Source organism: Manis javanica, unplaced genomic scaffold (genome assembly GCF_040802235.1).
Source record: "Manis javanica isolate MJ-LG unplaced genomic scaffold, MJ_LKY HiC_scaffold_25, whole genome shotgun sequence".
NCBI lineage: Eukaryota > Metazoa > Chordata > Mammalia > Pholidota > Manidae > Manis > Manis javanica.
In genome coordinates, this window is record NW_027332171.1 from 1,978,820 (window position 1) to 1,992,171 (window position 13,352).

Genomic DNA, 13,352 nt, shown 5'->3' on the forward strand with positions numbered 1-13,352 from the left:
TATCAGAAATGGACACGGACACTAATAGAAAAGAAAGAAAAGTTCAATATCCCAATGAACGTAGATGCAAAAGTCCTCATAAAAATATTGGCAAACTAACTTTAACAATATATTAGACGGTCATACACCATGATCAAATACAGTACATTGCACGCCATAGCTTATTTACAACCGAGTTTGTACCTTTTGAATCTATTTAAATGACCCCCTTTAAAAAAAAAGAAACAAACAATAATTGTATGACTGATGTTATGTAGATATTTTAACTGAAGGAATAGCAATGCAGCATAGTATGTTGAAAAGAATTCCAATTCAGAACACCAAAATTATATCTACTATTAATAGAAGACATGCTGTGTATGACACGCTCCAATACGTGCTGCACAATCATTATCTGATTTGTTTATCTCTATGAAGAGGTACTTAATGAAGTAGCTACTACTATCAGCTCTTATTTGTAGGTGCAGTAGTGAGGCTGGGAGAGGTTAATTTGCTCGAGGTCTCAAACCAGCAAGTGGAAAGTCAGAATTCAACCCACCTTCGCTGATACCATTGTTCATATTGGATCAATCAAAAGTCATGATTCTGTTATTAATTTTATTGTATCCCTTATTGCATTTATTTCATAACTTAGGCATAGGACATAAGGCCATGACTGACCTACAGGTTTGCTATGATGATTACTTAAGATCAGGTATTTGAAAAAATGTGCATGTGTGTGTGTCATGAGAATGCTTTATAAACAGTGAGGTACCCACAGATCTACTTTACTGTTCTGAAGTTGTTTTACTAGCTGGCTGTGTCATGATCGTGGAATATTTCATCTCCTCTTGCTTCAGATTCCTCATCTGGAAATTAAACGTGTCACACTAGATGATCCCTAGGTACACAGCAGGTCTACTGACCCCACATTCCTTAAAACAAAAGCTACCATCATGAGATCATGATAGGACCACAGGGAACTGAGTGATGGTATCAGAAGGGATGTGGCAAAGTGGGGCATGAGATTACCTGCGACAAAACCTCCGTGACAGCCATGTCTCCAGAGAGCAAGTACTTGGGGGCTCTCCTCCCTCTTACTGTCTTTTCTCCTGGCACCTCTGCCCTTAACAACACATTTAAGAGGAACCCCAGGTGTGGGCATCTCTCTCGCTGTGAGTGGACAGCCAGTTTGTAGACTAAAGCTCCTGTCTTGGAGTGTAATACGGCCCACTGAGAAAACCCTTTTGAAAAAGAAATAAGCAGTTTTAACCTTTGGCAAGAACTCTGTGTTCCTGAGGGCTCTGAGTCAAGGTGAGAGGGCGAGATTGGAGGGCTCAGTGGATTCCGTGGTGTCTCAATAGCCGTAGGATCCTCCTGGCAGGACTGTGCGGATGAGGTTTGTGGTCCTCAGCGTCCCCTGTTCATCAGTCTCCCTCCCCCTCACCTCCACACCCTCCACTTAGGGCTCTTCCTTGGGTTACTCCTTATCCATGTTGTCTGTCCTTCAGTGAAAAGATTAACCTCTTACCTAACATTTCAGCTATTACTCTGGGGTGAGACGCAGGGGTTGAGCTCTAGTTCTTCAATTTCTCCAGATGTGATCTTGAACTCTGTTGCCTTCTGTTTTTTGTCCTTTAACTGAGGATGTTAAGATCACTTAGAAACTAACACACTGTGTCTCTAAAGGATAAGAAATTTTAGAAGTTAGTAAATGAGGACTTAATCAAAAGTAATAATTTATTGAATTACAGGGGAATATCCTAAACTCAAACATTCTTGTCTGTTTTCCAACTTTAACCATCCCCAAAACCCTTTTAACATGATTTGTCCCTTGAGGATTATTATTTTTTTACAATAATGACTATAACTTGATTTCCATTTAGATTTATAGCTTTGATTCATTTTCTGAGGAGGGAATGACAAGCTAGTTGCTGCATAATCATATGACAGAGAACTCACGTATAATTTCATTCCCTTGGAATTTTGCAAATAGTTCTGTGTTGTCATCTTTGAAAAGCCTGGCATAGTACGGAGGCGCTAGCTGGTGACACGATCTCGATGCCGCACCTGAGCGCAGGGAGTGTTGCCCTGTTTTACCTTCTTTTGCTTTTGTTTCTGTCATTCAGCAACTTTCTGTGTTTCTTAAACTAACTTATATTCTGCACAACCTTGCAAACTGACTATGTCCTTAGTTGATAAGAGTGGAAGAGTTTTGTGTAGTTTTGTTTTACATCCACATAGTAAAATCTCCAGCATATTGACGTCAGTCATCTTTTCTACTCCAGTGAATTAGTCAATGCATGGAAAAAAATTAATCCAAGAGAGTGATTATAGTTAGAATGTTTCCCCTTTTCCTCTAACTTACCTTATTTTAAGAACATACATTTTCAGGTCAATTTTATCAGGAGTAAGTAAAACAACCCACCACTCCTCACTCTTTTTGGGCCCCTGATGGGTTAGATAGAACGCTTTTAGTTGTGGCTGCCTCTGATCCCAGAATGTAAAGGAAAGTGAAGAATTTTAGTGCAAGTGCTTGATCAAAGCTTGAATTATTTTCACAGATTTCATCTATTATGTTATAATTTTTGGAGATGGTATGTGCAGCAGTCTACATTTTCAAAGCATTTTCATTGAATCAAACTCCTCTTGAATAAAATATTTGACAAATGGCATGGCAGCATCTATTCAAAGAGCAGCAGAAAGATTTCCAAGTTCAATAGAAATGTAGCAAAGAAAGATATTTTTACTTCCACGTCCAAAACAGCTTCAAAGAACCATTTATTAGTCAATATGTATTTACTGTTAAGTGCAATTATTAGTATATTCATATACAAGATTCTTATTAAATAAACCAGCTCCCCTAGGCCATGTACTGTTCATCATCAGTATTATCATTTCAGCTGCATTTGGTGATGTTGGAACATAAAAAGTGACATCAGGAGTTGATGATCCATCTGAGTGTGAGATAATGGAGCAACACAAGATAAAATAAAGACAATCATTCATTAACAATATTATTGATATTGTGTTAGAGACATCCTCTTCAGTAATAATTATATGAAGAGCTCCTGATGCTTCAGTGTCAGTTCTGCCTTATTTTTCTCTCACAGGGAGGGAAGACAACAGGAATGATAATTGCTAACATTTATTTAGCCCTTATTGTTTTAAGCCCTTTATGCCATTGAATCCATGCAGCAACCCTATGAGGTTCTAAGCACTATAGCCCCGCTTACACATGAGGCAACTGTAGCACAGAGAGGGTAACAACTTGCTAAGAGTCCTATGCCAGGAAATAAAAGTCAGGAAAGTCTGAAGTCTTCCCTCTCGTTCTTTCTCCACCATTTCCAATCTCACTCTCTGTCTCTCTGTGCTGACTCTTAAAGATTATGGATTTACATATCTTAATAGATTTTCTAATTATACATATAGGAGTTGTAGACAATTGAAAATACAAGTATAAAGAAGAAAATCAAAATCATCACACTTATTATTTTGGTATTTGTAATTTGTTCGTGGGTGTGTGTATGTGTGTGTGTGTGTGAGTGAATGAGAGAGGGAAATAATATAAAGCAACTGTTTCCTCTAGTAAGGTGGAACTGTATTGTTCAATCATTAGCAGTATATGGCAATGAGTAACCTTTATTTATTTATGCTTTTTATATTAAAGGCATTATTACATTGTCTGGTTTATGTTTTGTGACTGATTTCCCTATTCAGCAATTATATTTCAAGAGTATTTTACTTTAGTGGGTTTTTCCTGATGTAACCAGATTTTAAATTGTTAAATCGTACTTTCTTCCATGTTTTCTGTTTTGTTGTTATATTTCATATATATCATTCCCATCCCAAGATTATGTAAAGGCTTACCAAGTGTTTATCTTTTTCTATCAATTGAAACATAACTTAAAAAGAACTACTAACTTTATCACATATTGAATTCCTACTAGTATTTACCATTTTGTCTGAAATTTCAGATGTTATTATAACACTTTTCTATTTTTAGAAGAATCATGAATTATCCATGTTTGTTAAGCTTTTTAATACCTGAATGTAAAAGGCTTTTTATTTATTTCTTAAATATTTCATATTTCAATTTCTTTCATCTAAAGAAAATTATAGTATGCTTCACATATAGTATATTAGTTTTAGGTTTGCAGCATAGGGATTCAACAATTCTACGCATTATGAAATTCTCACTATGGTAAATGTAGTTACCATCTGTTACCATACAGTTACTGACTCTATTCCCTATACTGTAACTTTCATCCCATGAATTATGTATTCTATAATTGGAAGTTTGTACCTATTTATTCCATCACCTATTTCACCCAATACCCCACCCTTTATGTCAACCACCAGGTTGTCCAGTGTATTTATGGTCTTTTCCTGGTTTGGCTTTTGCTTGTTTGTTCATTTAATGTCCTTTTCATTATTAATCTTTGTCAAAATTTTCTTGGCTATTCTCTGTGATTTACTTTTTCATCTAAAGGAAGGTAAGAAAAGTTATGGAGCATAACCGACAGGTTATATCTATCATGAATCTGTTAGTAAGTTCCAAGCAGCTGGGTGTATCAACAAAAAATATGAAATAACCCTATGAATGTATTTAAAATCTGATCTCCAAATTGGTCCTGATCTCCACTTGGGCATTGAAATTACCCACGTGGACTCTTTCTCTGCATCAAGGCCCGTCATAGCGTGATGTTGGTTGTCAGCTGACCTAAGGAGACTCAAACTCAAGCAAGCCTGATACAAAATCATTTACCTGGCTTGTATCTTCATGGCCACAGGTTATCTGACGTGCTTCTGTCCGAGGTCGGAATCTACGTTTCCCTCGAGGTACTGATGCCTGAGGCTGCCTGCAAGGCTGGTGATCTCTCGGGAAACTCCCCCGATTGACCCGTAAAACGCTAGCACCCCTGGCGGTTCTATCAATGGGCACAACTGTCACTCATGGTTATCTGTAAGCAATCAATGATAATAATAGCCAACACCTATCAAAACAGTTACTACGTACTAGACTGTGGGCTGAGCATTTGTATGAAGTTTCTCCTGTAAGCCTGCCAGGAACAGGATGGTTCTGGATCTCTCATGGTTCTCACTTATTGTAAGTGGTCAGTGTTAGTGTGTTTAAGCCATTGGAACTGGTACATAGAGCAAGAGGGTATCAGAAGGAAAACTCCAACGTCTGAATCCCTAGCTATACTCCAGTGCTATTCCTTATGTAGTAAAATACCCTAAATGATAATATATTGGGGTCAATAGTGAGCTATGCCAGCCTCCCTTTTGTGTACTTTCTATGAAGGCTTCACCTAGTACACTTATTCTGTAATTTCATTGGTCACACATGCTGTGCCCCAACAAAATACTATCAGAGTTACAAACTGTGATATAATTTCTTGACCAATTTGGAGATCAGATTCTCAATACATTTATACAAGTTTGAGAAATTATTACTAAAAGGGTAAATGTGGGTAAAATTCCAATTATTTCCCGAATCCCTCACCTGGCCTTAGTGCATCTCCATAACAATAGGTGTTACCAATGTGTGGAGAGAAGTAGTAAATCTCCAGATCACTTCACTAGGTGATTTCAAAGGGGGTGGAGAGCGAGCGCACACATGGACCAGAGAGGTTTGGTGGGGCTGGGCAGCCAGGTCCCGAGAGGCACAGGCAGGCACAAGTAGATGACTGCTTGGAAGCAATAAACAGGTTTCTTCCACTTCATTTCTCCCTTTGACTGATTTTGGCTTCAAAGATTATTTCTCCCTGGAGTTTTCATGGTGGCAGTTGGCAGGACCTTTGAAACAGAAATGTGTCTTCATGGGTGTGATGCTTGGCCAGGCTGCCCCTAGAGATGGTGGGGAGAGACCCAGAACACATTGTGAATTGTGGGGAGGCCCTTTAGTACTGGAGGGTGTGGCATCACCTGTAGCCCTATCTATGGGTCTTCCACTTGGGAAGCCCCTAGTGGGGACCTGGTGTAGAGGAAAACTCCTTCTAAACAGGTGGGGCCTTCCCAGAATTGGGGAAGAGTCGAGACACCAGAAGCTGTGGAATTAGTCCTCCATGAGATGGAGATAGAAGACTGCTTAGAGGCCCTCAGTGGCTGTGTGGTGGCTGGGATTGTGTGATGTTTGTTTCTCAAGATATTGGAAAGGATATTGAGGGGAGAGACACTGTGGTATTGCTTGGAGGAGCTGGATGATGACCTATGGGACGCCCTTAAGAAAGAGACACTTATTGAGCAGTCAGGTTGTGCTCCTGGAACACACGTTATCAGCAAGGGAGGAGGCAGCAGGAGAACCTGTGCTGCAGGAGGCCGTGGGGGTGCGGGAGAAAGGAGTGGTGCCCTCCTCGCTGAGACAGATCAAGGCAGCAGGAGCCTGGGGAGGGTAAGTGGGTTGGGATGAGGCCCGAATTGTTGCCAAGGACACCACCAAAGGCACCAGCGCCTCCTATAAGAAAATAAAATGCAACAACTGTGTGCTCCTCAGAGGGAGGAGTAGCCCCCTCCCCAGGTTGTGGAGCACTGCATGCTGAGCCCCTGTACCCAGGATGAGCTGGTATAGGCAGAAGCCCTCAGAACCTCTGCCTACATGGCTTCTACACCTCTGGGATCTAAGAGTGGAGAACATTGCTTTGTTGGGTTCTGAAAAGGATAGACTGGCCTCCCTGATGACTGACCCTTCCCTCTGGCGGTGATTGCAAAGAGCACATTACATCTCAGGGAATCAGGCACCTCTGGATCGGCTGACAGCAGCCATCAGGGCACTTTGGCCTCATCAGGGTGATTTACCGTACTTACCCACTAGGGGGAAAACATATGTAGAGCTCCAGGAGGTGTAATGGGAACGCAGCATGAAGAATATCATCTATACTGTGGACCCCAAGGGCCCTGATGAGGAGATGTTTACTGTAGGAATGAGAAGTCTGGTGCTCCACACAGCTCCCCTATCTTTCTTTGGGTCCCTCGTGACTATTCTTGCCCCCAAAGAGGCTACCTGTACTTTAGCAGATCAGGGGGAGGCTGAAAATAAGACCATGGAAGTAAGTATGGTCAACGACTGGTAGGGGAGGTGCAAAGGGCCCGGGACAGTCTTGAGGACTCAGATGTGGGCAGACTTGATAAAGGCGGGGGTAGTGAAGGAAAAATTTGATGAGCAGCCCAATGGAATCTTCTTACAACTGTGGCACCAATTAAAGCCAGAGAAGCAGTTCCAGCCGCTGAGGTCCAGGACATGAAGCCAGAGGCAAAGCCCCATATCTGGCCTGGGTCCTTGCAAGACGTGCTGGGGGACAGTACTCAGGCTCTGCCAGGGCCCTTTCCCTACAGGAGGAGAACTGGGCATTGCCGTTTGACTGGGGGTGGGGGTCAAGGCTCCCACCTTGGGGGACATGGTGGGGACTGGAGGCCACATGTAGAATTAGCAATTCATTTGTCCTCCATGAATGTACAGTATACCCCGGTGCTGGTGTACCCAGGAACTGAATGTTTTCTGACTTACAGGAACCGAGAGCATTTTCCTGAGGTCCCTGCTGTGATAGATGGCTATGGGGTAAGGCAATTAGAGTGATGAAAGCCCAAATCCCTTTGGAGATAGGGTGTGTACCCCCAAAGTAGTATACTATGTACATTTCTCCCATTCTTGAATATATTTTGGGGATGGATATCCTGCAGGGCCTGTGGTTACAGACCACTGCAGGTCAGCTCAGAGTGAGGGTACATGTGGTAAAGGCAGTTTTGAGGGGACATGCTAAGCACCTACCTGTAGCTCTGGCTGTACTTTGACAGATGACAAATAGTAAGCAGCATACATTGCCTGGGTTGCACAAGGAAACTGGAGGAACTCTACAGGAGTTGGAGAATAAGGGCTTCTTAAGTCCCCTGAGAGACCTTTTAATTCCCCAGTGTGGCCAGTGAAAATGCTGGACAGCTCATGGCATGTGACCTTGGATTACAGGGAATTGAGTAAAGTCACACTGCCTTTGCATGCTGCTGCCCCTCTATGGCAGCCCTTATGGACACACTAAGTCATGAAAGAGGGATATATCATTATGCTGTGGTCCTTGATAATGCTTTCTTCTCTACTGACATAGCACAGGAATGTCAGGAATAGTTTGCCTTTGTGTGGGAAGCCCGGCAGTGGACATTCAGTGTCCTTCCACAGGGATACCTCCACAGTCCCACCAGTTGTCATGGAATTGCAGCCCAGGACTTGGCCACATGGAAGAAACTGCAAACTGAAACTGTGTAGCTGTGTCACTACATTGATAATATTATGCTCACATCTGATTCTCTTGCAGATTTAGAAGTGGCAGTTCCTAGACTGCTGCAACATCTGCAGGAGAAAGGATGGGCTGTGAACAGCACCGAGGTTCAGGGACCTGGTTAGTCAGTAAAATTCCTAGGGGTTCTATGTTTGGGTAAAACCAAGGTTATCCCAGAAGCTGTCATTGTAAAGGTCCATGATTTCCCTACCCCTAACACTGTGGCAGTATTGCAATAGTTTTGGGGTCTTTTGGGCTACTGGTGAATGTTTATCACGCATTTGGCACAACTTCTGAAGCCCTTATACTGGTTGGTACAAAAAGGCAACAGGTGGGACTGGGACAAAACATATGTAGCTACTCTTTCTGCTTGTAAGTGAGCGATCAAGGCTGTATAGGCCTTGAGTCTAATGGACTCATCAAGGTGCTGTGAGCTAGATGCTCATGTAACTGAAGATGGCTATGAATGGGGCCTTTGGCAGGGGCTTGAATGGACATGCCAACCTAATGGATTCTGGTAACAAGTATGGAAAGGAGCAGAGGCCCAGTGCACCTTGATAGAGAAGCAACTGGCTGCTGTGTACCACACCTTGCTGGCTACAGAGCCCATCACCGGAACAGCTCTGGTCAATGTAATATCTACCAGGCTCATTGCAGGGTGGGTCCAAGACTGGAACCAAAGTCTGTGGAGTGGTGTGGTACACTTGCCTACAATGGCCAAATGGGACACATATTTACAGCAGTGTAACAACCTTTCCACTAGCACCTTATGTGGAGAATTCCAATTCTTATTGGGGCCAGTGACATGTAACAGTAGCCATTGGTAGCCAAGATTCATTTTCTGGAGGAAAAAGCCTCGATACCTGAGGATGCTTGGTGTACAAATTGCTCCATTCTCAGGAAGCTCCCAATGTGGAGGGCTTTGTCTTTCCATCCTAAGACTGAGACAATATGGATGGAGGATGGAGAGGGGAACAGCAGCCAATGGGCTGAGTTGCAGGCTGTGTGGCTCATTATTACCCATGAGCCTTCCTCCATAGTTGTCCACACTGACAGCTGGGCTGTCTTTACCCTGTGTCTACCAGCATGGTACCATGCCAACTGGATGGTTGGTCATTGTTCACTGGCCCCTTTGGGGGCAAGTGTTGTGGCAAGACCTATGGGCCTCTGGTCAGACGAAGACACTTACTGTATATGATGTGACTGACCTTTTGCCTTTGGCATCCCCAGGGAATGATGAAGCAGACACATTGGCCCAGATGTGTTGGCTAGAAGGAAAGCCTGCCTCTGATGTAACCCAATGGTTACATCAGTGTTTGCTGCATGTGGGGCAAAAGACAATGTGGGCTGGAGCCCATCTGTGCAGCTTGCCTTTGACCTTTGAAGAAGTCAGCAGTGTATGGAAGGAGTGCCTTGTGTGGGCTAAGAGCTACTTACACTGAGTCTCACAGCAACATGGGACAATAGTAAAGGGGCTGATAGCCCATTGTCAGGTGGCAGATAGACTATATTGGGTCTCTGTGCATATCAGAAGGATATCAAAATGCCATGACTTGTGTCAACACAGCTACTGTGCAGATCTGCAAACTACCAAGAGAGGCCTAGAACATCTCTTTGCAGCCTAAGGCCGGCTGCAGGTGATTCAGGACAATCAAGGCACCCACTTTACTGGACATGCGTTTCAAGAATGCATGCAGCAGTTAGGGATAAAGTGGAAGTTTCATGTACCATATAACCCTACACTGGCAGGGTTGATAGAGAGTTACAATGGTTTTTTGAAGACTGGCCAAAATTCAGACAACAATAGTTCATGGCGTTGGTCAGTTTACTTATGGACGGTGCTATGTCATTTGAATGAGATCCCCGAAAAAGAGCCTTGAGCCCTGTGGACATGCTAACTCACATTGCTGCCTCTCCTATACAGCTGTATGTGCAAACCAAAGAGGAGTTATTGAAGCCAGGATATGGCCGGCCGAGCAACATCCTGCTGCCAGCACTACTGCACTAAACCCTGGAGACTCTATTGAGTGGATGTGGTCCTGGACATTTCAACACATGGACCAGCGATGGCTGGCTCTTCTGGCACCTTGGTGAAAAGGCCAGGGAGCTGGCCTCCTGTGTGTTCCTGGAGTAACAGCAGAACATCCTCCAAAGATCACATAGTGTACCAAAAACATCCAGGAGGTAAGAGCATCTTACAGGGAAGTTTTGTTTTATCTTATGCCCAGTCCATGCACCTCCCAGAGCCCTGTATAGTGACCCATTTGTAACTCCCACAGGGAAGGGGTGAAAGTCTGGTGTACTAGACCAGGACAAGATCCCTTTCCTGCCACTGTCCTGTCACGGGACCACTCTCTTGCATGGATCCTCCTGATGGACAAGATTTTCCCAGGCTGGTGTCATTCAAACATGTATCCTATTTCCCTTAAGGTTATTTTCTTCTATAGTCCCTGTGTCCTTGACCCACTTCCTGGCTGCAGCTGCCCTGTGATGGTTACTCTGAACTCCCTACCTGTTCAGCTACCGGCTTCTGAGGAAAGGGGAAGCTAGGGGTTTAGTCTATATGGAACTTTGAACCCTGCTGTATCCTCCGGCTTGAGTATTATCTTGATTTTATTGCTGTTGTTATTGAATGTTATTAGTCTGGTTGCAGTGCTCTAGTTTTCTTGCACAGGGGCCCTTCCAGAAGATGGGGAGCAGGTAGATTGTGGGGGGTGATTTCTGGAGGGGAGGGCTGTGTGTAAAATTGCAACATTTTCCAGAATCTCTTGCCTGGCCTTAGTGCATTTCCATATCAATAGGTGTTTCCAAGGGGTGAAGAGAAGTGGTCCATCTCCAGATCACTAGGTGGTAACAAAGGGTGTGGAGGGTGAGCACGTACTTGGACTGGAGAGGTTTGGTGGGTCCCGGCACCCGGGTCATGAGAGACACGGGGGAGCAGAAGTAATAAGGAAGAAACAGGTGTCCTCCACTTCTTTTCTCCCTTTGAGTGGTTTTTGCTTCAAAGGTTATTTGCCCCAGGGTGGCAACATATTTCCCCCACCCCAGAGGTACAGTATATGTTTTCCTAATGGATAATGGAAGAAATTCAAAAAATTTATCCGGATGGCCATAGAGAACAGAATGGCTATATGAAACAATGTGAATTGAGGCCACATATAGTTTTTGTATCAGAAAGCAAGTTATATAATACATAAACAGAGGTTACTTAAAAAACCGTATTTTCATTAATGATCTCTATGTATAATAATCACAGAATTTCTATTGTCTTAAAAATTCTTCAACAGATTTTTAAATACCTGTTTAAATTCTCATGGAAACTCATGCTTTGTTGAGAACCTGAAGCACTGAACAGGTACTCCTTGATAATGTGAGACGAAAATCTGCTGTGTTTCCACCGGAACAGTGAGCATTTCCCTTTTTCTGGTGCTCAGTGAAGGAAAAAGCTGGCACATGGGAGAATTGTAATGCTATCACATTTGACTTGAGTCAGCAATGAATTCTATTGTCTCTTTTCTGATCCGAGGAGCAGCAAGGCTATGATTAGGACAGGAAATATTACAGAGATCACCCACTTCATCCTCTTGGGGTTTTCAGATTTTCCCAGAATGAAAGCACTGCTCTTTGTTGTGTTCCTGGTGATCTACGTTACAACTCTGACTTGGAACCTGAGCCTCATCATCTTAATAAGGATGGATTCCCACCTCCACACACCCATGTACTTCTTCCTCAGCAACCTGTCCTTCCTAGACATCTGCTATGTGACCTCCACAGCCCCCAAGATGCTCTCCGACTTCTTCCAGGAACAGCATACTATCACCCTAGTGGGTTGTGCTGTTCAGTACTTCTTCTTTTCAGCCATGGGACTGAGTGACTCTTGTGTCATGACAGCCATGGCCTATGACCGCTACACTGCCATTTGTAATCCACTTCTCTACTCATGAATCATGTCACCCACCCTCTGTGTTGGGATGGTGGTGGGATCCTACATGGCTGGAATCTCTGGTTCTGTATCCCAACTGTATGTCATTCTTCAACTCCACTTCTGTGGGCCTAATGTCATCCACCACTTCTTCTGTGACATGCCCCAACTCTTTGTCCTGTCCTGCACTGACACTTTCTCTGCCAAACTCCTACTTGCCATAGTAACAATGATCTTTGTGATAATAAATGTCCTTGTTATCCTGACATCCTATGTCTATATTGTCATCTCCATCATGAAGATCACTACAGCTAAAGGCAGGTCCAAGGCTTTCAACACCTGTGCTTCTCACCTGACAGCAGTTTCCCTCTTCTATACCTCAGCTATGTTTGTCTATTTGAGTTCCAGCTCTGGCGGTTCTTCCAACTTTGACAGACTTGCATCAGTCTTCTACACAGTGATTGTTCCTATGTTGAATCCCTTGATTTACAGTCTGAGGAACAAGGAAATCAAAGATGCCTTGAAGAGGTTGCAGAAGAAGGCAGGTTATTGCTGACATCACAGATTCTGAGATATTTTCTAAGCATATTATCCTTTCAGAATCATCTTAATCCTCAATACTGAACATATGAATAGACAATTACAAATTTCGCAGTGCTTTTGGACAAAAAGGGTTTTATTTGACATAAGTTATACACCAAAATGGACCAATACGTGGTACAATTCCACACAAAGAGAATATTTTTAAGTCTTGGAGATTCATTACTTTCAGTCTACATGAAGAGTGGTCTCATATTTTATTAATGCATCCACATGTATTTGTGAAACATCAAGTTTTAAAAACTTTTGGGCTCTTCTTGATTCTGAGACTGAACCCTGAGAGATACCTGGCCCAGGCTCCAGGAGTGTAAAATCCCTGTCTACTAAGTATTCTAATGCAACTGTATGATGCTGATTAATGTTTTATTCTGTGTCTATCCAGATTTGGAGTAAACAGAGGTATGGTTTGGGCATTAGGACAAAAAGAAAGCTATGAAATTGGTCTGATTATGCCTCCTGGAAACAGCAGCCTGAGACAGCTAGTGTTTGTGTAAGGTGTCTTTCAGCACTAACCATCTAATAAATTTTTGGTCACATCCTCATGTCTACCATCTCTAGTCTACGAAGGAGGGAATTCC

At 43.1% G+C, this 13,352-nt stretch overlaps 1 pseudogene; it reads left to right on the top strand.

The window, feature by feature from the left end:
• The first annotated feature begins 11,791 nt into the window (after positions 1-11,791).
• LOC140847624 (olfactory receptor 5AN1-like) lies at positions 11,792-12,730 on the top strand (annotated as a pseudogene).
• Positions 12,731-13,352: the final 622 nt, after the last annotated feature.